The sequence below is a fragment of the Eriocheir sinensis genome, chromosome 1 (genome assembly GCF_024679095.1).
Source record: "Eriocheir sinensis breed Jianghai 21 chromosome 1, ASM2467909v1, whole genome shotgun sequence".
NCBI lineage: Eukaryota > Metazoa > Arthropoda > Malacostraca > Decapoda > Varunidae > Eriocheir > Eriocheir sinensis.
In genome coordinates, this window is record NC_066509.1 from 37,470,433 (window position 1) to 37,486,817 (window position 16,385).

Sequence of the window (16,385 nt, forward strand, 5' to 3'; positions counted from 1 at the left end):
GGGATGGAGCACGTTTAGGGAAAGACTAGTAAAGGCAACCTTGAGATATAAAGTGAGACTGGAACAAATGGAGGATGCAAGATTAGCAAGGAAAGTATACTTGTGGAGTATAAGAGATGGCAAATGGGCGAATAAATGTGGGCGAATGATAGACAGGAATATTATGCTAAGTAGGTGGGTGTACCGACCCTTTGAAGATAGAGAGAATGTGTTTGAATGGAGAATAACAAACAGAAATGGAGAGGGGTTTGAGTGGGATGTAAGAAAGTGGAAGAATGTGATAGATATGGCAGTTAAAGATGAGGGATTGAGCAAGTGGAAAAATGAGATGGAAAGAAAGGAAACTCTCGACTGGTATAGGGAGAAAGAGGCCCCAAAGTGTGAGGTGTGGTATGAGGGAAGCCTGGGAGGTGATCTTCTTTTCCGTGCTAGAGCGCAGTGTCTGGATGTGAATGCAAGGAACTATAGATGGTCTGAGTCCCGCAGTAAAGTGTGACAGATGTGTGATAGGGGTGTGGACGAGACTGTGCAACATGTAGTGCTGGAATGCAAGAAGTATGACAGGGAGAGAACGAAGATGATGCATGTGTTTCTGAGCGAGATGGGACGTGGAGTAAACGGGAGGACTGGAAGGGAGTGGATGGTGCTGCTGCTGGGGCTCAGTGGAGAGACGAGTGGACGAGTGATTGAGGCAGTGAAAGAGTTCTTGGAAGGCATGTGGCGTGAAAGATGTAGGGAATGATATCTTGCCCCGAGAACTTTGACTTCCCGCATGTTTTGTTTTCTTTTCACAGGAGCTGCCGATACAAAGGCCTGGCTGGGGAGAAATCCCGAGCCACCTGTGACATCAAGATCAAGATCAAGGCCATTACGTCTAGCGCCTGGCAGGTCTCATAATACGTCTTCCTTGTCCATGGCCGAGGGTGATACTTGGCGGTGAGGTCAGAGGTCAACATTTCAACAAGAGTCACCCAGGGCGGCACGGTGCTGGGTGAGCAGTGACCTGACCACCCTCCCCTTGCCACAGGAACCCAAGGAGTGAGTGTTTACTTACTTGGTTTACTTGGTTGAATCTAGAGGGTATTCCTCACAGCTGTGGTGGACCACCGCTGCAGCCGGCCCGAGAGTCCTCCCTTAGGAGAGCTATTTGGTCCGGCACAGAATTTGAGGCTGCCCTGCAGTAAGCCGTGTAGCCTGGAACAGGAGGCTCGTCTGCCAGCGTTTGCAGGAAGTTGTCCAGTCCTTTTTTGAATCTGGCGACCGAGCAGCCCGTGGTGTCTCTGACGTGTCTAGGGAGCACATTGAAGAGCCTAGGACCACTGTGTGAGAGGCTGGAGGCGAGGAGATTCTTTATTCTCCCTGGTGCTGTTGAAGGGAGGGCCCGTCTCTCGCATAAGCGACCGGTACGCTCGCTTGTTTTGGCTTTGAGTAGCTCTGGGGTGGGATCCGGCACTTGCTGCTCCAATACCTTCCACACATATATGGCCCCATATCTCTCCCTTCTTCTCTGTTGAGAGTATAGCCCCAGCTTTTGTAGGCGTTGCCAGTAATTGAGGCCCTTCATGCCTTTAATTGTCCTGGTGAAGGCCCTCTGTACCGACTCCAGCTCTTGTATGTCACCCTTTTTGTGGGGTGACCAGAGCTGGCTGCAGTAGTCGAGTACTGGCTGTATGAGTGCCTTCCACAGTGCCAGCATGACCTCCTGTTCCCTTGACCTAAAGGTTCGGAGGACCCAGCCGACCATCCGCCTGGCTTTGCTGGTTGTTTCCTTGATGTGGTGCTGGAAGGTGGCATCGTTGTTCATGTGGACACCAAGACACTTGACGACCCGGCTTGGTGGAATCACTGTCTGTCCCCCTGAATATAGGTTGGTGGAGTCTTTTAGCTCAGTGTTGGGCCCTAGTCTCAGGAGTTCAAATTTTTCCTCGTTGAATTTCATATTGTTTGTTTCTGCCCATTCAAAGATCTTTTGTATGTTTGTCTGTAGTTTAAAAGTGTCACTTTCCTCTCTAATCCTGTGGCTGAGGGTGGTATCATCCGCAAAGGAAGACAGAAAGGAGCTGTCGACCACTTCCTCTATGTCAGCCATCAGGACCAGGAAAAGCAGGGGGCCGAGGACTGAACCCTGGGGGACGCCACTGACAACCTTTTCTTGCTGTGATATGTGGCCATCGACAGCGACTGCCTGTGTCCTGTGTGTGAGGAAGCTGTGCAGCCACACACCCAGCTCACCCGTTATCCCCATGGCCTTCAGCTTGTGAAGGAGGATGCCATGGTCGACCCGATCGAAGGCCTTGGAGAAATCCAGGTACACGACGTCCACATTACCTCCTTCAGCAAGTCCTTGGAGCAGCCAGTCGTAGTGGGCCAGCAAGTTGGAGAGGCACGATCTTCCCTTTCGGAACCCATGCTGGGAGCTGCTCATGAGGTCATTATCCTCTAAGTAAGCCATGATGGTATCCCTAATTATTTTTTCAAATATCTTTACTATATGGGAGGTGAGGGCCACAGGTCTGTAGTTTTTTGCCTGGCTTCTGTCTCCCCCCTTGTGGATTGGAGAGATTACTGCCCTTTTTAGTGTGGACGGAATGATGCCGGTGTCCAGAGATTGGCGCCAGAGCTTGTAGAGGGGGCTTGCCAGTGCCTCTTTGCATTTCAGGAGGAGGATGGATGGCACACCGTCAGGACCAGCAGCAGAGTTCATCTTAAGTTCGCTGATGGCTCTCTGAATGTCAGCTGTGGTGAATGTAACATTTGCAAGGTTATGGTGGGTCTGGCTGCAGTCTATGAAGAACTCACTGGGGTTGTGTATGATCTTTGTAGTTTGTGGCTGTGAGAAGACTGTCGTGTACTGCTGGGACAGGATGTGACATGTTTCTTGGGGATTTCTTGACATTTCCCCATTTTCTGCTTTAAGTGGCCCAACTCTAGCATGTGTTTTAGAAAACTTTTTGCCGTACTTGAAAAAGAATTTGGGGTTGACCTTTATGTTTTTGACTGCCTGATTTTCTTCCCAGTCTCGCTGCTTTTCGTGAGATTCTCTGATTTCTTTTTCGACGGCAGAGATTTTGGCTTGAAGCGAGCTCTTTTGACAGTCGTTTGATGTTTTAAGCATGCGCTGATTTAAGGTGGCCCGTCTCCTCATCAGTATTTTTCGCTCCCTTGGTATGTCACTTCTCCTGGAACCTTGCCTTCTCTTCATTGGGACATTGCCTTCGCAAGCTCTTAGGCTGCGCGCACAACGAACGCTGGTTTTCTCGTGCGAGACACCAGCGCCGATCTGCTGTGACTCGCGCTTGTTTCAGGCGCGAGTAGGTGAGCACAACGGGCGCTGGTAATCTGCTATGACCAGCGCGGAGATGGAAAGTTTTGCTTCAGTCGTTAAGAAACAGGTGCAGAGCAATCATGTCAAACTCATCCTCTGATGACAGGCTAATTATAATTCGAAGAAATACGCATAAGACTGAATTTTAGAAAAGAGGGAGTACACCCTATAAATAGAAAAAGAAGAGAGTATGGAGAATACCACCATTTTTTCATTGAATGGTTACATCATGTTATGAACGTTAAATATGATATATTAATTACCTACACTGCATAAATAACAAGTATTTTATGTTCTTACCTTCACTATCTAGCTCTTTGCTGACTTCCTTCCACAGCTTGTCAGTCACATTCCTATTTGCGTGTTGTTTATCCCTTTTATCCCACAAGGGCGCTCTCTCAAACACTTTACTAATAAGTAATTCAACTTCCATAATCAAAACAGCGGTCACTCGATGCGAGGTGCAGGCAAGAATGGTCTCGGGAATCTTTTAGCTGGTTGGCTGGGCTGCCTGCCGACAAGCTCAAACAAGTTTCCGCTGTGCTCACTTACATTCAGTTACATGGTGATATTCTTGGCGCCGGTTGACGCCTGTTGGCGCTGGTGTCTCGCACGAGAAAACCAGCGTTCGTTGTGCGCGCAGCCTTAGGATGGTCGTGAGCAGGCTATCTATCATAGTTTCGGGGTCACCGTCCTGCAATACTGCCTCCCAGTCAGTGTCCCTTAGATGAGCATTTATCAGGTCCCAATTTACTTCACTGCTGAAGAAGTTGAGACTAGAGAAAGGGGTCTTTTCTATAGGTCTGGTCACTTCAGGGGGTAGTGTTGATATCTTGTAGTTTGTGTGTATCCTGAGAAGCCTGTGGTCAGAGAAGATAGTTTTCTCGGCAGCGATGCTATTCACTGCATCACTATTGTTTGTGAAGAGCAGGTCAAGGATGTTGTTGCCCCTGGTCGGATCAGTTATAACCTGAATAAGGAAAGCAGAGTTTGTTCTATCTAGGAGTAATTCTGCCTGAGACTTATCGGCAAGCGTGCTCCCAGTTAAAATCCCTTCAGGCCATTTTAAGAAGGGGAAGTTGAAGTCCCCAGTGAGGATAATATCAGGTGTTGGGATGGGTAAGGAGTCCAGCAGGTGACTCAGGGCCACCATGGCATTGCTGAAATTCCTGGGGCAGCAGCTCGGTGGGCGGTAGCAATTTACAAGCACCATGTTGCGTGCCTGTATGTGGATTGCCTGGAGTTCTACTTGGCCGTCTGAGTATGACAAGAGCAGTTTTCCATTTAGAGCTATGTCATCCCTCAGGTATATTTTTGTGCCTCCATGGGTTCGTTCTTTCCTATCAGTCCGGAATGAGGTGTAGTTGGAAATACTGATTTCTGCCTCTTTGACTCCTGCAGATAGGTGGGTTTCAGTGAGGGCAATAAACATGAAGGCCTCCACCCGGGCTAGTTCGCTGAGAAATGGGAGCTTGGTTTGGTTAGTCTTCGGGTAGAGACCTTGAATATTGCCCACTAAGAGTTTCTCCACTAGTGAGCCTCTATCCTGGGCCAGGCCCAGGTTGGGTTCATGGTTGCCACTGCTGCTGGAAGCAATTGTGCGGGGTGACTGCTGGGTTGGTGGCTTCGCCAGGTTTTGCAGCGCTAGTCCCTGAGCCTCCACAACTTTGTTTAGGTCATGTTGGGGGAGGTCATGTCGGGTGTGGTTGTGTTGGGTGGTCATGTTGGGAGATGTCATTTTGGGTGAGGCCATGCTGGGAGAGGGTCATGTTGGTGTGGGTCATGTTGGGGGATGTCATTTTGGGTGAGGTCATGTTGGGTGGTCATATTGGGAGATGTCATTTTGGGTGAGGCCATGCTGGGAGAGGGTCATGTTGGGGGATGTCATTTTGGGTGAGGTCATGTTGGGTGGTCATGTTGGGGGATGTCATTTTGGGTGAGGTCATGCTGGGAGAGGGTCATGTTGGTGTACCTTGAATTTACCTTGAAGGGCTTCTGCCTCAAGAGAGCGTTACACCCTCGATGTACGTTGAGGCAGGGCCACGGCACCCCTTACACTGCTGCATGTATTCCAGCTGGGAAGTGATGGAGTTAGAAGTTGCTGGTCGTGCTGCAGAATATCCCGGGACACCTGGTTGATCAGGGATTGATGCCAAAAATTTGTCCAGTTCCCTCTTGAACACCTCTGTTTCCACCCCTCAGCTCTTTGGGGAGGTGGTTGAAGAGTCTGGCCCCTCTTTTGAGATGCTGTTGTATTGGAGTGTCTTTACTTTAGCTTGGCATTTAGATGGGAGGTGGTGCTGGACACATTTTCTTCCGGTTCTTGCATCATTGGTGTTATTGGGGGTTATTGTCTCTGTTTTGGGTGGGGTAAGTTGTCCTTCAAGTATTTTCCATGTATATATTACTTGGTATCTTTCTATCCTCCTCTCTACTGAGTATAAGTCATGTTCCGTTAGTCTTTGCCAATAGTCATGATTTTCTGATTCCTCTGTGTGCTAATGATATTTTTTGATGCGGGAGGTGAAAGTTCTTTGGAGGCCTTCTAGTTGCATTATATGGGTTTGTTTGTGGGGTGCCCAGAGTTGAGAGCAGTATTCAATGTGGGGGAGAATTAGGGCTTTCCAAAGTGTTGTCATAGTTTGTGGATCTCTCGTTTTGAAGGTTCTGAATATGTATCCCATGAGTTGTCTGCATTTTGAGATAGTCTTTCTTATGTGGTTGTCAAATGTGGCATCTTCAGATATTATTATACCAAGGTCCTTCACTTGTGATTTTCTTGTGATATTGTTTCCTTCGGGGTCTTGGTATGTTGTAACGTGGCTGTCTGTTTTACCAAATCTTAATAGTTCAAACTTGTCCTCGTTAAAACTCATGTTGTTTTCCTCTGCCCATTTGTAGATTTTATCCAGGTCTGGGTGAGGTCATGCTGGGAGAGGGTCATGTCAGTGTGGGTCATGTTGGAGGATGTCATTTTGGGAGGTCATGCTGGGAGAGGGTCATGTTGGGTGCCATTAACTAGTTTGGGGCTAATGTTGAAGAAGGGTCAGTAGCTTGTGAAGTTAAGGTCTTGCTCCATAACATGGGCTGTCTCACAGCAAAGAACACCTTGGTGCTGTGTCAAGTATTGTGTGTCTGGATCTGGATCTGGATTGATGATGCACCTGTACAGGTGCTAACATGCATAGGTGCATAACACGTGTTATGAAAATATTAGACATGAACACTGAACTAATGGTTATATATGTGATATTATTCTGAAAAAAATTAAGACACAGTCACTACGATGTTTGAGAATAAGTGCATCGAAGACTATTATTGAGGCTAACATTGTAATTGTTGACGTAGAGCACTGCATCATCAGCGGCGGAGCAGCAGCAGGGCCTCAAACCTCATCAACAGTAAACGGTATATGTCCATACAACACACTGGCATATGGCACATCACTCGTTCTCAAGATAGTAATTCTCTTCCTAAATATTTACATCAGTCGCGACAGCTGTGGTAGTGTTGTGAGAGGGAAGGCTTGCAGCCTTGACAGATAATTCAATAAAAATTATTCTGAAATATTTATATTAATAGTAATAACATTAGTAGTAATAACAATAATAGTAGCTCACATTCATTATTACCATAGGTACAGAGAGAGAGAGAGAGAGAGAGAGAGAGAGAGAGAGAGAGAGAGAGAGAGAGAGAGAGAGAGAGATGTGTACAATCATACCTCGGTTTACGAGTTTAATTCGTTCAGGAATTTTGCTCGCAAATCAAAAAACTCTTAGACCAAAACAAATTTCTCCATTTAAATTACGGTAATCCTTTCCCTGCGAGTGTCCCATATATGAAACACAGACTGGTGCAGTTGCCTGCGAGTGTCCCATATATGGGCCAGGATAATTTCAAAGTAGCACGCCAATTCTTTTGTGCGGAAATTAAGTGAAAATTGATATGTGGCATCTGCTGCAGTGTTTCCAAACATAAATCATATTTTGTTTGAATTGTGTCCAGTAGCCCTTATAATGTCCAGTAGGGATGTACAACACTTTGAATTGTGGTCAGTAGCCCTTATAATGTCCAGTAGGGATGTACAACACTTTGAATTGTGTCCAGTAGCCCTTATAATGTCCAGTAGGGATGTACAACACTTTGAACTGTGTCCAGTAGCCCTTATAATGTCCAGTAGGGATGTACAACACTTTGAATTGTAGTCAGTAGCCCTTATAATGTCCAGTAGGGATGTACAACACTTTGAATTGTAGTCAGTAGCCCTTATAATGTCCAGTAGGGATGTACAACACTTTGAATTGTGTCCAGTAGCCCTTATAATGTCCAGTAGGGATGTACAACACTTTGAATTGTAGTCAGTAGCCCTTATAATGTCCAGTAGGGATGTACAACACTTTGAATTGTGGTCAGTAGCCCTTATAATGTCCAGTAGGGATGTACAACACTTTGAACTGTGTCCAGTAGCCCTTATAATGTCCAGTAGGGATGTACAACACTTTGAATTGTAGTCAGTAGCCCTTATAATGTAAAGGTCGGGATGTACGACACTTTGAATTGTAGTCAGTAGCCCTTATAATGTCCAGTAGGGATGTACAACACTTTGAATTGTAGTCAGTAGCCCTTATAATGTCCAGTAGGGATGTACAACACTTTGAATTGTAGTCAGTAGCCCTTATAATGTCCAGTAGGGATGTACAACACTTTGAATTGTAGTCAGTAGCCCTTATAATGTCCAGTAGGGATGTACAACACTTTGAATTGTGGTCAGTAGCCCTTATAATGTCCAGTAGGGATGTACAACACTTTGAATTGTGGTCAGTAGCCCTTATAATGTCCAGTAGTGATGTACTACACTTTGAATTGTGGTCAGTAGACCTTATAATGTCAAGTATGGATGTGCGACACTTTGAATTTTTGTCAGTAGCCCTTATAATGTCCAGTAGGGATGTACAACACTTTGAATTATCAGTAGCCTTATAATTTCCAGTAGGGCATAGAACTCGGCTGAGGTGGGCAGATTTTTATTATTTACATTAAATTCCGTATCAAGTTATTGAACACATAAACAGAAATATTTATGTCAGTGAAAAGACAAGTGCATTAGCGTACCTGTTATACCTGACACACATCTGTCATCGTTGGTCAGGCAGTGCAGTGTTGCACAAAGCTTTCTCTGCAAGATGCTTAGCTAAGAAATGTTGAAGCATTACACTGTTTGTATATATGTGTTCAATATTATATACAATTATATGTATGTGTTCTCAATGGTGATTAAATTATATTGCAGGAAAAGGGTTAATGTGAGTCCCACTAATGCATCCCATATCCCAAACAATATTAACAAAAATCATTTTACATGTTGTTTTATACAGAATTAAAGTAATTTTACTAACAAATAGTAATAAAGAATACAAATAATATGGTATAATAATATAAATAATATAAATAATGTAGTATAATATATAAATAATATAGTTGTGAAAACACAAAGATTGCACACTAGAGCATTAACAAACATCAGCGGACAGCAGCGTGCGGGTGCTGCCGCTGCCAGTATATAACGTGGACTGAAGGCGCTCGAAAACAAGGCAATTTTTGTGAATATTTTTGCTCGTAAACCAAAACACTTTTAAACTAAGGCACTTGTAAACCACCGAGGTATTACTGTATTCCTATCTTCCTCTCTTAATTGATCTTTCCTTCTTTCTCCTAATAACTATCCTATCTTCCTTCCTTCCTATATCTTTCCTTCTTTCCATCTTCCTTTCTTAATCAATCTTTCCTTCTTTCTCCTAATAACTGTCCTATCTTCCTTCCTTCCTTCCTACCTTCCTATATCTTTCCTTCTTTCCATCTCCCTTTCTTAATCAATCTTTCCTTCTTTCTCCTAATAACTATCCTATCTTCCTTCTTACCTTCCTATATCTTTCCTTCTTTCTATCTTCCTTTCTTAATCAATCTTTCCTTCTTTCTCCTAATAACTATCCTATCTTCCTTCCTTCCTTCCTTCCTATATCTTTCCTTCTTTCTCCTAATAACTGTCCTATCTTCCTTCCTTCCTTCCTTCCTATATCTTTCCTTCTTTCTCCTAATAACTGTCCTATCTTCCTTCCTTCCTACCTTCCTATATCTTTCCTTCTTTCCATCTTCCTTTCTTAATCAATCTTTCCTTGTTTCTCCTAATAACTGTCCTATCTTCCTTCCTTCCTTCCTTCCTACCTTCCTATATCTTTCCTTCTTTCCATCTCCCTTTCTTAATCAATCTTTCCTTCTTTCTCCTAATAACTGTCCTATCTTCCTTCCTTCCTTCCTACCTTCCTATATCTTTCCTTCTTTCCATCTTCCTTTCTTAATCAATCTTTCCTTCTTTCTCCTAATAACTATCCTATCTTCCTTCCTTCCTTCCTACCTTCCTATATCTTTCCTTCTTTCCATCTTCCTTTCTTAATCAATCTTTCCTTCTTTCTCCTAATGACTATCCTATCTTTCTTCCTTCCTTCCTACCTTCCTATATCTTTCCTTCTTTCTCCTAATAACTATCCTATCTTCCTTCCTTCCTTCCTACCTTCCTATATCTTTCCTTCTTTCCATCTTCCTTTCTTAATCAATCTTTCCTTCTTTCTCCTCATAACTATTCTATCTTCCTTCCTTCCTTCCTACCTTCCTATATCTTTCCTTCTTTCTTTCTATTCATATCTTCATTTAGTTCTTCTAGAGTTGAGAATTTCAAGTGGATGGCTTTGTGAATGGGAAGGACAAGTGATTGATAAGTAGTCTCCAGTCACAAGATTCTTTTTCCAGCAATTAAAGTAGATCAAGAGAACCCAAACCCGCTAAGCTCTGCCCCAGCAAAAAGAGTCAAGAACAAAACAGTATTGGTGGGAGAGATTTCTTTGGCCTGACTGACTATTACCTTCTCTCCTTGCTTATCTCCCTCTCCATTCCTTTCCCTTGCCGCTCCTTTACCCCAATACTAGTCAGTAGGAAAAATGCACACTCTTTACTCCCGGAAATTCCCCAACTGACACCACCAGTCTTGCTTATTGTTATCATGTATTGTATTGTTGGAAAGGTCTAAAACACTTTCTCATACTACACTTTCTTTTCTTTATTTTTTATTTACCCTTATACCTCTTATTTATCCTCTTTTGAGCTTTCCCTTTCATTTCCTTCAGGCGTTGAGGGGGGAGGAAGGATATGTGTTATTGCAGAGGTTTCTTAGGACTACCTGACCTCTCTTAGTCTCCTCATTCATGTGTACTGTTTTGTGGCATGCCCCGGGCAGCAGTCCTCACCCACGCTCCTCACCCACAGGTATGGCTTGATCCTGCCCAGCAAGAACAAGAACAAGGTTGGGGGAGAGCTAGGCACGCGGAAACTCAACCCTCTGCTGGACTCAGATGACGAGCTGGACCAGGATGAAGAGTACCCCCTTGACTGGGTGGAGGCATCCCTCAAGGTGTGTAGACCCATGCTGGAGGCTTTCCTAGTGTTGATTGTGCCCCCCAAAAATACAAAACTGTATAGATCTGGCCATCATGTGTTTGAAGATACCCTAAACTTAACCTAACAAAACCTCAAACAGTTACTACAGGTCTTGACTCAGAAAATTCATATATGCTTCCTTACTAATGACACTTTCTATACAACAAAGTGAGGTCATTCTTTGTTGCTTTATACCTTAAGTTGCTGGCTGTCATGTGTTTGAAAATACCCTAAACTTAACCTAACAAAACCTCAAACAGTCACTACAGGTCTTGACTCAGAAAATTCATCTATACATCCTTACTAATGACACTTTCTATACAACACAGTGAGGTCATTCTTTGTTGCTTTATACCTTAAGTTGCTGGCTGTCATGTGTTTGAAGATACCCTAAACTTAACTTAACAAAACCTCAAACAGTCACTACAGGTCTTGACTCAGAAAATTCATATATGCTTCCTTACTAATGACACTTTCTATACAACACAGTGAGGTCATTCTTTGTTGATTTATACTGTAAAGTGCTGGCTATCATGTGTTTGAAGATACCCTAAACTTAACCTAACAAAACCTCAGACAGTCACTATAGGTCTTGTCTCAGAAAATTCCTCTATGCTTCCTTGCTAATGAGACTTTCTATACAACAAAGTAAGGTCATTCTTTGTTGATTTATACTGTAAAGTGCTGGCTATCATGTGTTTGAAGATACCCTAAACTTAACCTAACAAAACCTCAAACAGTCACTACAGGTCTTGACTCAGAAAATTCCTCTATGCTTCCTTCTTTTATGTAGTACCATGAAGTCTCTCTCCCCTTGGCTTCCCTCTTGATCCTTGTCCCCCAAAACATACTCACTCAACTGAACAAATCCCTTACACAACTTTCCTTAATACCACAGGAGACTAAAATCATTAATACCAGTCATATTTGGGTGTAGAAAATTCTTCTTGTTGAATAAGAAAAAATATACAAAGAATATATTTGGCATATGCATAGAAACTTGAGCCTTGTGATGTTATGTGAGTATTTGGGCGTGTCAAAACACCCCGACCTGACCTCCCACACACAATACCTTGTCTTATTATTATTATTATTATTATTATTATTATTATTATTATTATTATTATTATTATTATTATTATTGTTTTTATCCTGCTTCCCTCCTTATCCTTCCTCTCTTTCCTAATACTTCTTCTTCCTTCACTGATTATCTTACTCCTGGATTATGTTGTTTTTCCTCTTCTTTCCTTCCTCTCCCTTTACTTTCTCCTCATTCCCAAGTGTCTCCATCCCTTCCCCTTCCCTCCATTCCTGTTCTAACTCCTTCCCAAGTGTCTCCATCCCTTCCCCTTCCCTCCATTCCTGTTCTAACTCCTTCCCAAGTGTCTCCATCCCTTTCCCTTCCCTCCATTCCTGTTCCAACTCCTTCCCAAGTGTCTCCAGCCCTTTCCCTTCCCTCCATTCCTGTTCCAACTCCTTCCCAAGTGTCTCCAGCCCTTTCCCTTCCCTCCATTCCTGTTCCAACTCCTTCCCAAGTGTCTCCATCCCTTTCCCTTCCCTCCATTCCTGTTCCAACTCCTTCCCAAGTGTCTCCAGCCCTTTCCCTTCCCTCCATTCCTGTTCCAACTTCTTCCCAAGTGTCTCCATCCCTTCCCTTTCTGAGTCCTTCACAATTCTCTCATATTCCAGTACAACTTAAACTCTTTCATGAGGGGAGCATCAAAACAGCTATCTATCCAGTACCTGGCACAGGAGATACCTTGATCTATCCAATACGTGCTTACCTGGTACAGGAGATAACCTTGATTTTTCCTATACTGACCTCTCTTCTGGCTTCTCATATTCCATTACAATTTTAACTCCTTCACGAGGGGAGTATCATAACACCTCGCCACCCAATACTGACCTCTCTTCTGGCCTCACATTTCTATTTATTTCTTTATAGGAGTTATGTAAATGAGGCTCTTCTGTAAACTAAACCGATCCCTGCCTTCCTTACCTTCAGCCGGGAGCTCAGGTCAGCAGAGTCTACAGAAGCGGCTGCTGCGCGAGGCTCTGCAGGAGGACGCGTCAGTGTTCCAGCGTGACGAGGCGTACGACAGCATGCAGGCCGCCAGACGGACCGCCCGGGAAGCTAAGGACCCAGCCGCCAAGAAGGTGAGGAGCTAGTGTTGTTGTTTGCATGCGTAGAGGAGTTTAGGTTCGCCATGTTATACCTCCATATTGTAACTCATTTCCGAGTGCTTTCATTCCTTCCTTTTCCTTTCATTCCCTTTCAGAATCCTTCCTTTCCCTTCCCTCCATTCCCTTTCAAACTCCTTCCCAAGTGTCTCTATTCCTTTCCTTATCCTTCCATTCCCTTTCAAACTCTTTCTCATCCCTTTCCTCCCTTTCAATCTCCTTCTCAAGTGTCTCCATCCCTTTCCCTTCCCTCCATTCCCTTTCAAATTCCTTCCCAAGTGTCTCTATTCCTTTCCTTATCCTTCCATTCCCTTTCAAACTCATTCCCAAGTGTCTCCATTCCTTCCCTTTCCTTCCATTCCCTTTCAAACTCATTCCCAAGTGTCTCTATTCCTTTCCTTATCCTTCCATTCCCTTTCAAACTCTTTCTCATCCCTTTCCTCCCTTACAATCTCCTTCTCAAGTGTCTCCATCCCTTCCCCTTCTTTCCATTCCCTTTCAAACTCATTCCCAAGTGTCTCCATCATTTCCCTTTCCTTCCATTCCCTTTCAAATTCCTTTCCTATTCTCTTCATCCAGTTCCTGCCCTTTCTGTCCTTCCTAATGAGGAGATTATATTGTGAGGAGATGTGTCGTAGGATTGTACAGGATAGTGATTATTTGTTTGCGATATTAAGCAGGGATGGAAAGCACTGCGTGTGGCATGATTTGGTGTTTCTGTGAATTGCAGTAGATTATACCATAGGATGTGTTATTAGGATTTGTGAGGAGAGCACATAATGGTTGTGATGTAAGCAGAGAGATAAAAACCACTGCTTGTGGAATGACAAGTGTTGTTATTATTGGCAACAAGTGTGCACATGTTATAGTATTGTGTTTAAGACATGTCGTTTGTCATATGTTGTATCCATTGTTGAATATGCCAGAGTGTTATGATCGTCTGACCATAGGATATTGCATAAGGCAATTATTTTCATTTAATCTTAAATAAATGTATATTTTCTTTTTCCCTTGTCTATCCCCTATCCTATATATCTATCCTTCTCTCTCTCTCTCTCTCTCTCTCTCTCTCTCTCTCTCTCTCTCTCTCTCTCTCTCTCATCCTTTTTCCTTCTTTTTTCCTCCATATTTTCCTTCTCTATTCCTCTCTATTCCTTCTTCTGATTTCCTCTTTTCCTTGATCTTCCTTCCCTAGTCCCTCTGTTTCCCTTAATTAACCTGGTGGTGGTGGTGGTAGGGACCATGCTTCTTAATGGTCCCTCCAAGCGAGAAAAGTGAGAAAAAATCAGCCCTCACACAAACCATTTCATATCAAAGCATTTGTGATCAGTTTATGTATCATCTATTTTGGGTAGTGTGGCGGCTCACATCACTGAGGATCCCAACCGTCGCTCACTAGGCTTTCATAGGAGTTGTGTGGGGCATTTCCAGGGGTAGTTTTGTGAGCCTTGTGGTAATTTGACCCTTCTGTGCCGTGAACCCAAGAAACTAATTTTTAACAAGGCTTTCGTAGGAGTTGTGGGGGTCATTTCCAGGGGTAGTTTTGTGAGCCTGGTGGTAATTTGACCCTTCTTCTGTGCCGTGAACCCAAGAAACTAATTTTTAACAAGGCTTTCGTAGGAGTAGTGTGGGGCATTTCCAGGGGTAGTTTTGTGAGCCTGGTGGTAATTTGACCCTTCTTCTGTGCCGTGAACCCAAGAAACTAATTTTTAACAAGGCTTTCGTAGGAGTTGTGGGGGTCATTTCCTGGGGTAGTTTTGTGAGCGTTGTGGTAATTTGACCCTTCTTCTGTGCCGTGAACCTAAGAAACTCATATTTGACAAGGCTTTCGTAGGAGTTGTGGTCATTTCCAGGGGTAGTTTTGTGAGCGTTGTGGTAATTTGACCCTTCTGTGCCGTGAACCCAAGAAACTAATTTTTAACAAGGCTTTCGTAGGAGTTGTGGGGGTCATTTCCTGGGGTAGTTTTGTGAGCCTGGTGGTAATTTGACCCTTCCTCTGTACCGTGAACCTAAGAAACAATTTTTAACAAGCCTTTCGTAGGGGTTGTGGGCACTTCCAGGGGTAGTTTTGTGAGCCTGGTGGTAATTTGACCCTTCTTCTGTGCCATGAACCTCAGAAACACATATTTGACAAGGCTTTCCTAGGAGTTGTGGGCATTTCCAGGGGTAGTTTTGTGAGCCTGGTGGTAATTTGACCCTTCTTCTGTGCCATGAACCTCAGAAACACAAATTTGACAAGGCTTTCATAGAAGTTGTGGGCATTTCCAGGGGTAGTTTTGTGAGCGTTGTGATAATTTGACCCTTCTTCTGCGCCGTGAACCTCAGAAACACATATTTGACAAGGCCCTCCTAGGAGTTGTGGGCATTTCCAGGGGTAGATTTGTGAGCCTGGTGTCACATACTCGCTTCTCTGTTCAATCTCTTCCTTTATTCTCTTATCCTTTGAGTTCTCTGCACTTCCTATCATCAATTTTCCCTTTCCCACATCCATTCCTTCCTTACCTTCTTCTGTGCCCAATTCACTCCATTGTTTTCAGTTTCAGAGCCAAAAAGCTTGAGTCATTTCCTTTCTGGAGCGCTCAGCCTGCCATGCCTTGCTACAGCCTGTCCACCAAGAAGCTAAGTAATGCCTCTCACTGTTCCTCGGCATTTGTTTTCGGTCTGAAGGAGGGAAGAGTTTGATCCCAGAAGACGAAATTGGCCTCTCTTTGACCACTCCCTCGGTTTGCTTTTACAGGGACAGTGATTTGTGTGATTTTGTGTGTTTTTTCTTTGCTTAATGTCACTTCTTCATAACCAGTAACTTATTCTTTTTGTTTTACGTCATAAGTTCACAACCAGTAACTTTTTTGTTTGTTTTAAGTCATAAGTTCACAACCAGTAACTTTTTTGTTTGTTTTATGTCATATAAGTTCATGACCAGTAACTTTTTTTTTGTTTTACGTCATAAGTTCACAACCAGTAACTTTTTTGTTTGTTTTATGGCATATAAGTTCATGACCAGTAACTTTTTTGTTTGTTTTATGTCATAAGTTCACAACCAGTAACTTTTTTGTTTGTTTTAAGTCATAAGTTCACAACCAGTAACTTTTTTGTTTGTTTTACGTCATAAGTTCACAACCACTAACTTATTTTTTTTGTATTACGTCATAAGTTCACAACCAGTAACTTTTTTGTTTGTTTTACGTCATAAGTTCACAACCAGTAACTTTTTTGTTTGTTTTAAGTCATAAGTTCACAACCAGTAACTTTTTTGTTTGTTTTACGTCATAAGTTCACAACCAGTAACTTTTTTGTTTGTTTTACGTCATAAGTTCACAACCAGTAACTTTTTTGTTTGTTTTACGTCATAAGTTCACAACCAGTAACTTTTTTGTTTGTTTTACGTCAT

The 16,385-nt window shown here is 43.3% G+C and overlaps 1 long non-coding RNA gene across 1 annotated transcript; it reads left to right on the top strand.

The window, feature by feature from the left end:
• The first annotated feature begins 894 nt into the window (after positions 1 to 894).
• LOC126997133 (uncharacterized) lies at positions 895 to 12,922 on the top strand. The gene is made up of 3 exons (XR_007751921.1): positions 895 to 1,038; positions 10,643 to 10,787; positions 12,819 to 12,922. It is a non-coding gene; the product is annotated as an uncharacterized LOC126997133 (long non-coding RNA).
• The last annotated feature ends 3,463 nt before the right edge of the window (positions 12,923 to 16,385 follow it).